General features: G+C 49.8%; 1 pseudogene; it reads left to right on the top strand.

Annotated features, from left to right (window-relative positions):
- Positions 1–572: 572 nt before the first annotated feature.
- LOC131897319 (growth/differentiation factor 7-like) overlaps positions 573–12794 on the top strand; it is a 35379-nt pseudogene continuing 23157 nt past the window's right edge.

Raw genomic sequence — 12794 nt, 5'->3', positions numbered from 1 at the left:
GCGTGGGAGTTGGCTACTCTAAGCCTTCCTAATTCATCAAGCCCTTTAAAAGTTTGGCTTCTGCTTTGGCCCAAGATCCCCGCCCAGATCTTTTCGTTTTTTGACAGTCGGTCCGAATCGATCTGCCTCTTCCCGCTCTGTCCCTACAGCTACTCTTCCTTCGCCATAGATCCTCTCCCTTGCTCTGGCTTCCCACTGTGATCCTCAGAAACACACCCACACCCACCCACAGACAACTTTATTTTCTGTACATTGATACCAACCAAACGTGCACAGTAAACATCCCCATGTAGCTGCTCCCTGTGGCTTCCTGGTGAGCGTCCACCAAGGGGACGCAAGGCGAGAAAGCTGGGTGGGAGGAACCCAGTCTTGCCTCGGCCTGGGTCTGGTATCCCCAGCACTTGCGAAGTAGCGGGGAGGGCGGTGTTTCTCCGTAGGGAAGTGCGGAGGAAGCTGGGCGGGTAAGCGCGGCGCCCCGTGTTCCAGCCAAGGAGAGTGCTCAGGTCTTGGGGCGGGGAGTGGGGGTTGCAGTGCCTTAGGGTGAGGAGACGGGGCACCGCTTTGTGGCGGAAATGTTCCTCACCTGGCTGCAGCGAGGGGAGGCGGCTCCTGCCCTGCACTGCGCGATAGGCTTGAGTTGGGGGGCTCAGAGCTGCGGGTCGAGCGTTCAGCAGGGGGCGCTGGGCAGGGGTGGGGTGGGAGAGGAAGGGGGCAGCGGCTTGCTGCGCACACTTCCCCCATTATTAAACACTATGTTCAAAAGGCGTCGGGGGACTTCCCGGAGCCAGGGAGCCCGTGTCGCGCGACCGAACGGCCCACGGAGCCCATGGACCTGAGCGCCGCCGCCGCGCTGGGTCTCTGGCTGCTGAGGGCGGCTCCCAGCCCTTCGGCTCACCAGGCTGCCTCAGGAACGGCTCGGTGGTACCACACCGCTTCATGATGTCGCTTTACCGGAGCCTGGCTGGGAGGGCTCCGGCCACGGCAGCCTCTGGGCACGGCCGCGTAGACGCGATCACCGGCTTCATAGATCAAGTGATTCAAGGTACTTTATGTATCTTCTGTGCCAGCACATCCTGCCTGCTCCTGCTCTGAGATGAGCTGGGGGAGGCAAGCTTCTGCTCCATTGGGTTGTGAGCCAAGGTCCCATGAACCCCATCTTCAGGTGTTACAAACTTCGTCTCGAAGTCAGCGCATCCAAACCCCGCTAAGCCTGGATTGTGGCGACAGCCGGCTTAGTTTCTGGGGGTCGTGGGGTTGGAGGTCCCTCTGTGGAAGTGTAGGCTGGCAGGTCTCCCTCAAGCAGGCTAGGAGTTCAAGATCCGCTTCTTTGGGGGAAGGGTCTAGAGTGGCCTCAGGACTGGAGCCCTTGGAGAAGAAAGGACAGGAATGGGGATCCTGGAGTTCCTGCCAAGAGGGACTAGCAGTGATAGTAGACACCCCCCCACCCCCCCCTCCCCCCCGTCTTTAGGGGAGGATGCACAAATTGAAGGAGTTAAGGAGAAATCAGACAATGGCCTCTCTCTGTATCAGGAGGGCCCCTCTCAGCAGGCTGCATGGGGTGGACAGTGGCTTCTGTGTGGGAAGTGTGGGTGCCTGTGTTCTGTGGCAGCCCTGGGCCCCAGTGGCCAGAGTCCAGGACTTCGGTTGTGTGGGGAGGACAGGGATGCCTGGAACTCAAGTGTCCCATCTTACCCTGTGCTGGACCCTCCAAAGGTAGGGTGTGGGTGGGTTTGTGGGGTAGTTGCTGTGTGTTATCTGGCTTTTATTAATCTCCATTGAAGCCATTAAAGCAGACAGATAGGGAAAATTTAACTAATTTCAGGCGGAAATGCAAGCAATTTTGGCCTTATTTCTGTCCAGCCAAAGATCTAGCTTGGAAATCAGGAGGGAAAGGAAGGCAAACAGGCCAGAAAAATAAAGTTGGGCAGCCACCGACAGTCTGCAGGCTGTTGATAGCAGTGTGGAAAAACAGGCAGAGACCACCTTGCAGCAATCACCCATCTCAGAAACACATATGGTCCTAAGCACAGCTTTCTTTTCGGTACATAGAAATCCTGGGCCCAAATGGCCCTTAGGACCAGCATGCATCTTCAGAAGGTCTGTCACAGCACTCCGCACTGACTCATGCATGGGAAGCTCCAATCCCGGTACACAGAACCAGGGAAAACTCCAGACCTGCCTCTGCATAGGGTACAGGAGATCAGAGCATGGGAAGGGCCCTAAAACAGCAGGATCATCAGACTTGGTGAGGGCTGGTTTGGTGTACTGTATTGTAGAACCAACTAAATCTTTCTGATGGAGGGAGCTCTGCTTGACCAGGAAGACCCCGAGGCCCGCCGCGTTCCCTCCCTCCCTGGAGAAGTGGGGTGAGGTAGAGGCTGCAGAGAAAGCTCTTTGGGGGAACACCAGAGGGTGGGGGTGGGGTGGAGGAGGTGGGCTGGGGACACAGCCCAGCACCTCTGTTTAGCTTGCTATCACCATCTTCAGTGCAGAAGAGAGATGCTTGAGCAATACACTGGGACTGTAGACTTAAGGCACGAAGGTCTGGCGTCCACGGTTGGTGAACAAATCCTGGGGGGAGTCTGCATGGTCTCTCCGATGGGGCAAAACGAAACCATATGACCCCCTTCAAAGGCAACGCCTTATCTGCTCTTTGGTGGAATTTAGACTTTTTTTTTTCCCCTCGAGTCCACCCCTAAAGAAAAAGGGCCCATGACCAGAAATAAAACCCGAAGCCTGGAATAAATCACACTAGAGTGAAAAACTAAGCAGCGCCGCCTCTAATCTTTCCTTGAAGGTTCTTTGCATCCCACTGCCTTTTCCCTTCCGGTTTGGTGGCTGCGGGACCATCAGGAGCAGCCAAGAAAAAAGGAAAGCTCCCCATGGGAGAACCTACTGCTAACCTGGGCCTTCATTTCCATTCTGCTGAAGGGATAGGGTGACCTGGAGGAGAGGGGTTCTGTGTCGCGGTGCTGCTGTGTTCCGTTTCTGGACTATTCTCCGGGCCCAATTTGCACCGGAAACCGAGGTTAGTGAGGGTGTCTATAGGCTGGGTTGGGAGAAGAGAAGGAACCAAAGGGGGAAATGTTTTTTTAGGAAATGAGAATTTTTCGTTTTGCACAGCCAGGGGTCTCGCAGCTCTCTGGGGGGCGCTCAGCCCAGCAGTAAGGGGCAATTGCCGTACAGAACAAGTACCCAAGAAAGTGCATGCCTTATGTTGTGACCACTTGGCTTTCTGGTCACCTCTGACCAGCAGTCTGACCTACTCTTTAGGCAAAGGCAAGGCACTGGAGCAGGCAGCAGAATTGAAGAGGCCTTAGGGTTTCGGTCCCGGGGTGCAGTGGTGCGTTCTTGGCCCCCACAGCTCAGCGATTAGGTGTGCAACTATGGTCGTAGTGAAGGCCGAAGAACCAAAGCATTAGGTGTAGGAGACAAGAAAGAAATGTGGGAACTACTGCCTGCTCCTATGGGCCTTCCTGGGACATTATGTATCAAGCACAGAAAAGCCAAAGCAAGCTGTCCCCATGGCTACGTGTACTGGTTCTAATCTCACTCAGCACTTTCTGTTTCTGTCCTTCCCTACAGGAACTAGCTTCCCCGACGCCAAAGAGCTGAGTGCGGAGCTGCGACCCTCCCTCCCTCCGCTGCTGCTGCTGTCCACATGCCCCAATGCGACCCGCACACCTCACCTAAGGCACTAGCGGGCTGCGGAGGCCCTAGAAGTGGCGCGCTGGGAAGCATTCGACGTGACCTACGCGGTGCAGAGCCACCTTCGCGAGCCGCACGCCTCCCCCAAATTCTGCCTGGTGCTGCGCGCGGTGGCCGGCTCCGGGAGCCGCCCGTTGTCCCTGCGGCAACTGGGCTTCGGGTGGCCGGGCGGCGGCGATGGCCCCTCTGCCGGTGATCTCCTCCCGCACACGGAGGAAAGAGAGTCTGTTCCAGGAGATCCGTGCCCAGGCCTTCGCGCTCTGGGATCAGGCACTGCGTCTCAGAGAGCATCCCCGGGCGGGACGCAGGCAGCGGCCTATGGCGCTGGCGGGGACCCGCAGAGCGAAGGGCAGCAGTGGAGGTGGGGACAGCGCAGAGCTGGTGTCCAGGCAGCCACAAGTCTCTGCACATAAACTTTTAAGGAGCTGGACTGGGGAGTCTGGATCAAGGCGCCATTAGGTGTGATCTACAAGCAGTACTAGGCCATATGGTGGAGGCCTGCAGCTGCAGGTAGCATTCCTTCTGGGGAAGGCCTTGCCGCCAAGGACGACCCCCCACCCCCCACCCCCCACCCCGCTGAAGAGCAGCCTCATCCTGGCCTGTCACCAGGCCAGAGGAACAGTGGGATATGGCCTCCGCCTGCACAGAGGAAAGCACACAGTTCACACTCACATTTACATACTCCTTCACTCACTCACACGTTTACCATGGACAGCAGGCGTGGAAAGCCTTGTGCGGATGCGAGGACTGGATGCCACAGTCATGCTTATATAACATCGATACAAACCGCTGTCTCTTTTAGGAGAAGGGTGTCTGTGTTGATGTTACGATAATTGGCACGAAGTCCAAGTAGAAACGGGTTAGCATTGGATTCTCCATTTAGTTGGAGGCTGAGTGGCTGGATTTCTGGCAATGGACACTGAGTCCCCCTGCAGGGCTGTAATACCCCGATTCTCTGGACCTGTGCATTGGAAATCTTCAAAAAAGTAAGGAACCACTGGGGGAAAAAAGCACGAATCCCCTAAACAAGCCCGATGTGGTGCTGTCTCAGTTTTGAAAAGAAAGCTTTACCAAAAGAAGTATGTTGTGCTACAAATGTCAATACCGACTTTAAAAAAAATCAGTTCCAATTAGGAATGATCCGGGAAGCAGAAAGAATAATTTTCTCTTGGCGGTGTGTGAAATGGAGGAAAGGAGTTCAGAATAGGAGCGGCCAGGTTTAGAAGCATCTAGAAGGTGGCCGCAGGAGGAAGTTAGAGCAATGGCTGCACATGGGTTGCAGAGGCAGCTGGGGTGTGCCAAGAGGGTTTCCCAAGAGGCTGCAAAGGAGGCTCTCAGGGCTTGAGTGTCCTGGGGCAGCTCCAGGGGAGGATCCAAGCCCACTGGCCAGGTGGGCACAGCCCCCTCCGAAAGGCCATGTGTGCCTATGCTTTGCTGTCACATCTGTGCTGGCCTAAGTGTGCCTGTCACTGTGTTTGACAGTGTGACAGTGACAGGAAGCGAAGCCACACACACATGCCTTTGTCAGCTCTAAGGGCACAGCCTGAACCTGCAGTGCGGGAGGAAGTTGGAATGAGCAGGGTGCCAGCCTGTCTCCCATCTCCAGAATTTTTGCTCTACGGAGGTGTTTGATTTCTTGGTGGCTGTCTGTCCTTTGAGATCTCCTGTCAATGGTTGGGACAGAGAAATAATCTGGGCTGCACCTGTTGGAGGGCGTCCAGGACAGCTTAGACATTATGCTGTGTTTTCTCCTTCAGGCTGTGGGAGAGGTATTAATTCTACCCTTGTCTTGGATGCCAAGGGCCAGGACAGTTTATGGGTATTTTAGTTATTAGTGGTTACACTACACTCCCCAGAGACAATGAAGGTGAAGATTTAGATCCAGCTAATTTATTTAAGAGCCCCATCTGAGTCCTTTTCATTTTATAAAATTTCCCCAGAAGGGGAAAAAAATCCATGTATAATTTATTCTTAAAAGGATTTCTCTTCTTTTAGAATGTGAACTTGTATGGCTGTGACTAGCTATAATAAGAAAATGCAACAAATTCACTTTCTGGCTGAATTAGAAGTAAATGTGAACTGATCCACCAAGAGCACACAATCTCAACTCCCTTGTGGGAGTGCATGCGGTCCTATGCCTGCAAGCCACTTGCTAAGAGAAACTGCATATAACCTGTCCATGCTCTGACAGTCAGTAGTGCCCTCTCTCCCTAGCAGCCTGGCTCCTTTTAGATAACTCATGTGGGCTATGGGCAGCCGTTGCCTGGGCTCTCAGTGGGTCAAGCCTGCAAGGCAGTGCCAAGATGTTCTGGTGGCCTTTCCCTGATGCAGGAGGGAGGTCCTTGATTCCTCCAGGTGTGCAGCAACAATTTGCTTTGAGGATTATGGGATGGCTGGAGGAACGGGCCCCACTTTTGGAGGCTGTCTGTCAGAGTCATACATAATCAACCAATCTGCACTCTGTTTAGAAATGATGATCCAGTTTGGTGAGAAGGTCCAGCATGCAACATACTTCCTGGCTGGGAAACAAGCTAATGTTCCAAGATGGGAACCAAGACTCTCCAGAGAGGAGTTTCTCTGGCGTTCTCCATCTCAGATAAAGCACAGACTAAACATGAGCACCCTTAGTGTAATTTTATTTTTGCGTTTCACTTTACATGATGGGACAAACAGCTTTTGTCTTTGGTTCTTTGATAAAGAGTCATGATCAGGTCTTTTAGCTGCAAATTTCCTGCTCCAAATAAATAGTTCATACATTAAAAACAAAAACAAGGTTTAACACATCCTGTGACCTGCCCTTTTTGTGGATGATGTAAGTGGCCCCGAAAAGTTTGTGATTGTTTTGCGTTCTGTTTTATGTATAAATAAAGAGGCAGATCTTTTCAGTCCTCTCACTGTGAAGGTAGTTGCTGAATCTTGAACCTGCTTATGGCTTGATGCTGTGTAAGCAGGCTCTGGGTGGGCAGTGGAATGTGGCACATAGTGAGTGGCCTGCAGCTTAAAAAGTAATTTTAACCTGATTCTGATACTGTTACTTTAAGGAAATGGCAAAACTGGAAGCCACCAGGCTCAAGCCTATGCTGTTCCCTCAGCAGCTAAAGACAGAATTAATTAGTTTCAGGGAAGTTGCTTTCATTTTGCAATGACGCCCACTGTTCCTCAGCTTGGCTTCCTAAGAAGATGGGGCAGGTGCTGGGCAGGAGAGGTTTTGAAAACTGAAATCTCCTTGTTGGCAGTCTTCCAGCTTGGATTTGGCCAGAACAGAGCTCCAAGGCTTGCAGGCTGCAGTCAAGCATCGCCTTGGGCAGCCCTTGATGACACTGTGTGTAGTCGGAAGGTTTCTCTGATCCCGCTAAGCCCCAGAAATCCCACAGCCTGCTAATAAAATAATCACTCAGAAGCTTATATTATTTATAACTGCTCGGTCTTTAGCTCAGGCTTATTACTGACCAGCTCTTACACTTAAATTAACCCATAATTCTTACTTATGTTTAGCCACGTAGCTTGATACCTTTTTCCAGTTCCGCCTTGTCATCTTGCTTTTTTTGTGTCTCGCTGGCATCTCCTGACCCAGCCCTTCCTCTTCCTAGAATTCTCCTCATCTGCTTGCCCTGCCTATAATTCCTGCCTGGCTACTGGCCAATCAGCATTTTATTTGTCAACCAATCAGAGCAACACATATTCACAGCATACAGAACAACATCCCACAGCAATTGTGCAATGCTGTTGTGACCAGGCCAGCTAGCAGAGAACCCTTAGAGGGCAGGCATGACTCTGTGTGTTTATGTCTTCTGAAATTTAAGTAGGTTGTACATATTGAAATGTAAATGACTTGTAAAACAGCAAACTATTTTTCTCAACCAGCAAATAGTAGTATATATTTGTTAAACAGCTTGTATGCTCATCATTCACCACTTTTTTGTACAGATAGTCAATTCAATATTCTATTCATAAAGATGCTCAGCCGGGTGGTGGTGGTGCACGCCTTTAATCCCAGTACTTGGGAGGTAGAGCCAGGCGGATCTCTGTGAGTTTGAGGCCAGCCTGGGCTACCAAATGAGTTCCAGGAAAGGCGCAAAGCTACACAGAGAAACCCTGTCTCGAAAAAAACAAAACAAAACAAAACAAAACAAAAAAAGCTCCTGACTAGTGTTTGGGGATGGAATTTTTGACTTCTGTAGTTTAGCCTGTGTTATTACAGTTCCTCTTTGCTTTGGAGAGCAGAAGGCATGGACTTGCGCATCAGAATGAGTGTATCAAAATGGGTAGCTACATGGTAGGCCTGCCCCTGCTAGTGTGTGCTGAGCATGCTCTCCTAAAGTACTATGGTCTCAACACAGTATCAATGGTAAGGAGCCCCAAGCACAGGGCTGCTATTCCCTGGGTCCTTGTGAGCACTATGAAACTGCAGAGGATCCTATACACAGCCATGTACTACATAAGGTCCCTGAGTCGGCCTGGGCTCACGGGAGAAGAGGCCACAATGTTAAGGAAAAGGTTTTTCTCTCCAAGACATGAGCAATTCAGCTTCTAAGGAGTGAACAGTCATTCAAAATATAGTTGTAAGGAGTAAACATCTGGTTTTTGCACCCCAGGCTGCCGAGGAGGACCCATCTCACTGCAGAAAGCATGGGTCCTTTGCTCTGGAGGCTGCATGGTCTAGCCTCTGAAGGCTCAAGGCATAAAGACCATTGAGTTGCTTCTTCTGAGACCAATGATGTATATCAGAGAATCAAGCCTTAGAGCAAGTCTAAAAGGCCATTCTAGCTTGGTCCTCCAGAGAGCACCTCCTTGGCTGCTTCGGCTCCTCTCCAACATTCCTGTAGTATGCTCTGACCCACTCCTTCCTCCATGGGAAGTAGGCTGCTGCATTTGTTATTTCTGATTACTGAGAGATGCAGTTGTGACAGGAGCCAGTCTTCTTGAAGGACGTGTGACCAATATGATCTTTGGGGATATGAAGCCCCCGAAGTGTGACCCACCTTTGTGTCCATGATTGCAGCACCTGCCCAGAGGATGCAGTGTTCTGGAGTATGTTAATGAAAGTCTCTTTGGTCATGTTTCCCTCCTATCAAAGACACATCTCGAGACTCTCTCTGTGCTCTTAATTTCATTATTGAATGAAAATTTCTTTTCTTGGGAGAAAATCTATTTTCTCCACTAAATACTCTGGCAGGTCCAATAAATGTGGAAGCTCTATGACCCTTCCATAGAAAGGTATAAAGTCTGGTCATGCACTGCTCATCACGTTCCTAGGTTAAAATTTCACTGTTCTTCATTGTCCACATCGGTATCCAGGATGCTGTGCAGGGCTTACACGTTCACAGGAGAAGGGGCATTTGTGGGGAGAACGTCAGGGGATTTGAAGTTGTGTCCAACTTCCCAAACACAGCTGTGAACAGGTCTAAAAGGCTCTTCAGTGGCTGACACTGAGGAGGCCAAACTTCTGTTCCCTCCTTGGCTCTGCTATGCAGTCTGTCCTTGGTGCTGCTCATTTCCGAGCAGGCTGGGGTAAATGTGTCCTTGCTGCTGCTCCACTGAGGACGGGGACTACTGTGGTCACAGATGTGCGAAGCTCACGTATCCTTGGAACCTGCACTCATGTGGTCAGAAGGATCAGCGATCTGGGGAGAGGCTTTTCCACAGGGATATGTCACCATAGCTGACTTCGGTGAGGCTGTGGGTGTCTGCCGAGTCCTAATCACATGCAGGTGTACAGTGATGGCCAGTACAAGGAAGCCCAGATGTTCTGCAGAGCCTGAGCTGGGTGGATTTGCAGAGGTGGGATTTCAGTCCCTGTGTGAGGGAGTGAGACCTTGCAGGTGCACCCACACCCTGTGGCTCTAATGGACGCCCAGTCAGGGGGTCACATTCTCATCCCAGAGAAGAGGAATTTTCCTAGCCATACCTAGGAAGGAAATCCACCTCACTGTGGGGAGGTCAGCACAAGCCCCTTTACCAGAATATCTGAGGAATGCAACACACTCTACTTGGTCTGTCCATTGTCTTGTGCATTGATGCTGTAATTTCCATTTGCGGTACGCTGCAGGGTTAGGGCTCAGTAACTAATAAGCCACATATTTGGTAGTTGCCAATACTTAAACCTGGAAGGTTTTCTAATTATAGAAGAAGAGAAGTAATCACTGTAGTCATATCAGACGAGGTGGGCCACAAAGGGTAGTGGCCCCGTTTTGTAGTTTCTTGGTGTCAGGAATTGCACAGCTGTCTTTGAGTCTGCTCTGCTCAGGAAATGCATACATGCCTCTGTCCAACACTTTCACTGGCAAGCCTAGTTTGAAATGCAAAGGTCCACAAATGGGACTTCCTGATAGTCTGACCCACTAAGAACCTGCATTCTGTGAGAGTTTGCCTGCTACATATGGAAAAAACAATTACTAATTTAGACAACGTAGTTTATACTGAAATCTAGTGTCAGGCCCTATTCTCTGGCAAGCATACAGATGATTACAACTCAAGCCCACTTTCTAGAACTCTCCTTTAAAGGACAAGGAGGGGTGATAGTAGGGGCTGGAAGGAGCTGGTCATCAAAGCTTCTGTCCCTGTAGTAATGATGCTTACAGAGCCAGCAGATTTATGACCAGTCCTCCTGGATGGGCTGGCAAGAGAGAGTTAAATGTGTGCTCAGGAGGTAGAAGCAGTTGGTATTTGGGGACAAATCTCAGAGGCTGGGCATGATGGAAACTGGAAACAGTGATTCTCAAGGCTTAAGAGCAGGCACACATGCAGAAGAGTTACTGTGTTAGGCACAGAGCACCAGGTGGTGAGAAGTTGTGGCAAAGTGCATCCTTCATAGACACCAGCATGTGGGCTTTTCTTCTCCCAAAATACTGTCTGGTGTAGTTTTTGCCTCTGAAAACCTGACAGTTACAGCTTTCAGTCTTTTATAAGCCTCACTTATGATTAACTACCTCTTTTTACTTCTGCCTATGTATTGTGTGTGTGTGTGTGTGTTGGGGTGGAGGGTTCCTCAATTGTCCTTTATGTGATTCCCTTTCCCATCCTTCCACTCTGGCTAGGTTTGCCCACTGTGGCCTCCAGGAGGCAGCATGGTGTAGTAGAAAGAACTGGACAAAGTCATTTCTTCAGAGCAGTGGCCTGAACTAGGATCTCGGCTCCTACAACCTGTTGTCTAGAAAGTATTTTTAAAAGTTTATTATAATTATGTGCATTTGTGCGTGTGTGTGTGTGTGTGTGTGTGTGTGTGTGTGTGTGTGTGTGCGCATCTGAGTGTAAGTTCCTATGGAGACCAGAGACATCAGATTTCCCTGGAGATGGTGTTGTAGATGGTGGTGAGCAGACCCACAAGGGTGCCTGGAAGTGAATTCAGATCACTGAGTGGTCTGAGCGTTTATCCATTGAGCCATCTTTCCAGCCCCAGCAGCTGTGAAATCTTGAGTGAGGCAGGGCACTCTGCACACAGGTTATTTGAACACTGGGCAAGTCAGAGCCTCCAAGGATTGAGAAGCCTGTATGTGAGACAGGGACAGCTTAGGGATACCTTACCTGGACCTGTTCTTCTCTATGCCAAACTGACCCAAATTCTGCCTGTTCTGTATGAGTAAAGGAAGCCCCTGCCCTTCTCCCCAAGGAAACCCCTCTTCACAGAACTATAGCAACACTGTGTTCTCTATGACCCTTTCCATGCTGCCAGGGCATGACCTGGAGCTTCAACAGGTATTGTGTTCACTGATACCAGTTTTGGTCTGGAGGTGGCAGAGACCCCACTAATGGTCCATAGCTGCTCCCTGCCTGGACCAATGTGATCACTTACTCTATCTGTCTGGGGCACAGACAGGAGTCACAACCTGTGAGAAAGCAACAAGGACACACTTAAGAGCCTTTCTGTCCTTATCAGGAGAGCTTTATATGATTTATATGTACTCCATTTTTTTTACAGGTTTTTTTTACAGTTTTTTTTGATTCAATTATTTATTATGTACACAGAAGAGGGTGCCAGATCTCATTACAGATGGTTGTGAGCCACCATGTGGGTGCTGGGAATTGAACTCAGGACCTCTGGAAGAGCAGTCAGTGCTCTTAACCTCTGAGCCATCTCTCCTGCCCTGTAATTCATGTTTTTTTTTTTTTTTTTGGAAGCTGAGGATTAAACCCAGGGCCTTGTGCTTGCTAGGAAAGCATTCTACCACTGAGTTAAATCCCCAACCCCTGTAATTCATGTTTTAAGGTCCTGTCTCTAGATAGATAGATAGGTAGATAGATGTATGTATGTATGTATGTATGTATGTATGTATGTATGTATGTGAGCAATGAGTCAGTCTGAAGATGAAGCAATGGCCAGGAACATTATCTTATGGACTCTAAGATGTTTCTACTGGAGTGACACACTTCTGAACCTCTATCTATAAAATATACACCATCATTCCTTCACTACACTGATATTTGTCACACACTTGCTCCAATGTTTCATATTATAATAGCTGTCCTGGTTCTTAGTACAGTGGAAAGAGTTTAAAAAGGCATAGAACAGAAAGAGACAATAATAAAACAAAAACAGTGTAACACACACACACACACACACACACACACACACACACACAGTCATCAGGCTGCAAACCAGTAGTTGATCCAGGTATTCTGTTGGAACTGTCAGTGGGCCACAGGCTAGGAACTAAGTGGCCTCCTGGAAAAAGAGTTCAGGCTTTACCTTAGAGGGAAGAATGGCTGCTGATGTTGAACAGAGCCTCTACAGAACAATATAGACCTTGGGGAATGCCACACAACTCTCTTACAGATTGGGAAGTATATTTACACTCACATTCACTCAGACACTCATTTGGCACCAGCAAAGATAGCCACATGCCAGGCTGCAACTTGAGTGCACATATATAGTGTTGTCTACGTCTTCATGGTTCACCATCTTGAAAAAGAGGCACAAAGTTTAAGTCCATCCAGCGAGAGCAACCTTGAGTATAGACGGTGTTCCAGAGCCCTGGGTCACTGGTTTTGTAAGGTTCCATGTCTTACAAATGGACTTAACCTTGAAAAGGAGTCAGGGTCCACCCCGGTGCCCCTCTTCTCTTCTTATGTCTGGCAGTCATGGGCCT

The sequence above is a fragment of the Peromyscus eremicus genome, chromosome 22 (assembly GCF_949786415.1).
Source record: "Peromyscus eremicus chromosome 22, PerEre_H2_v1, whole genome shotgun sequence".
NCBI lineage: Eukaryota > Metazoa > Chordata > Mammalia > Rodentia > Cricetidae > Peromyscus > Peromyscus eremicus.
This window is presented reverse-complemented; position numbering and strand designations above follow the sequence as displayed.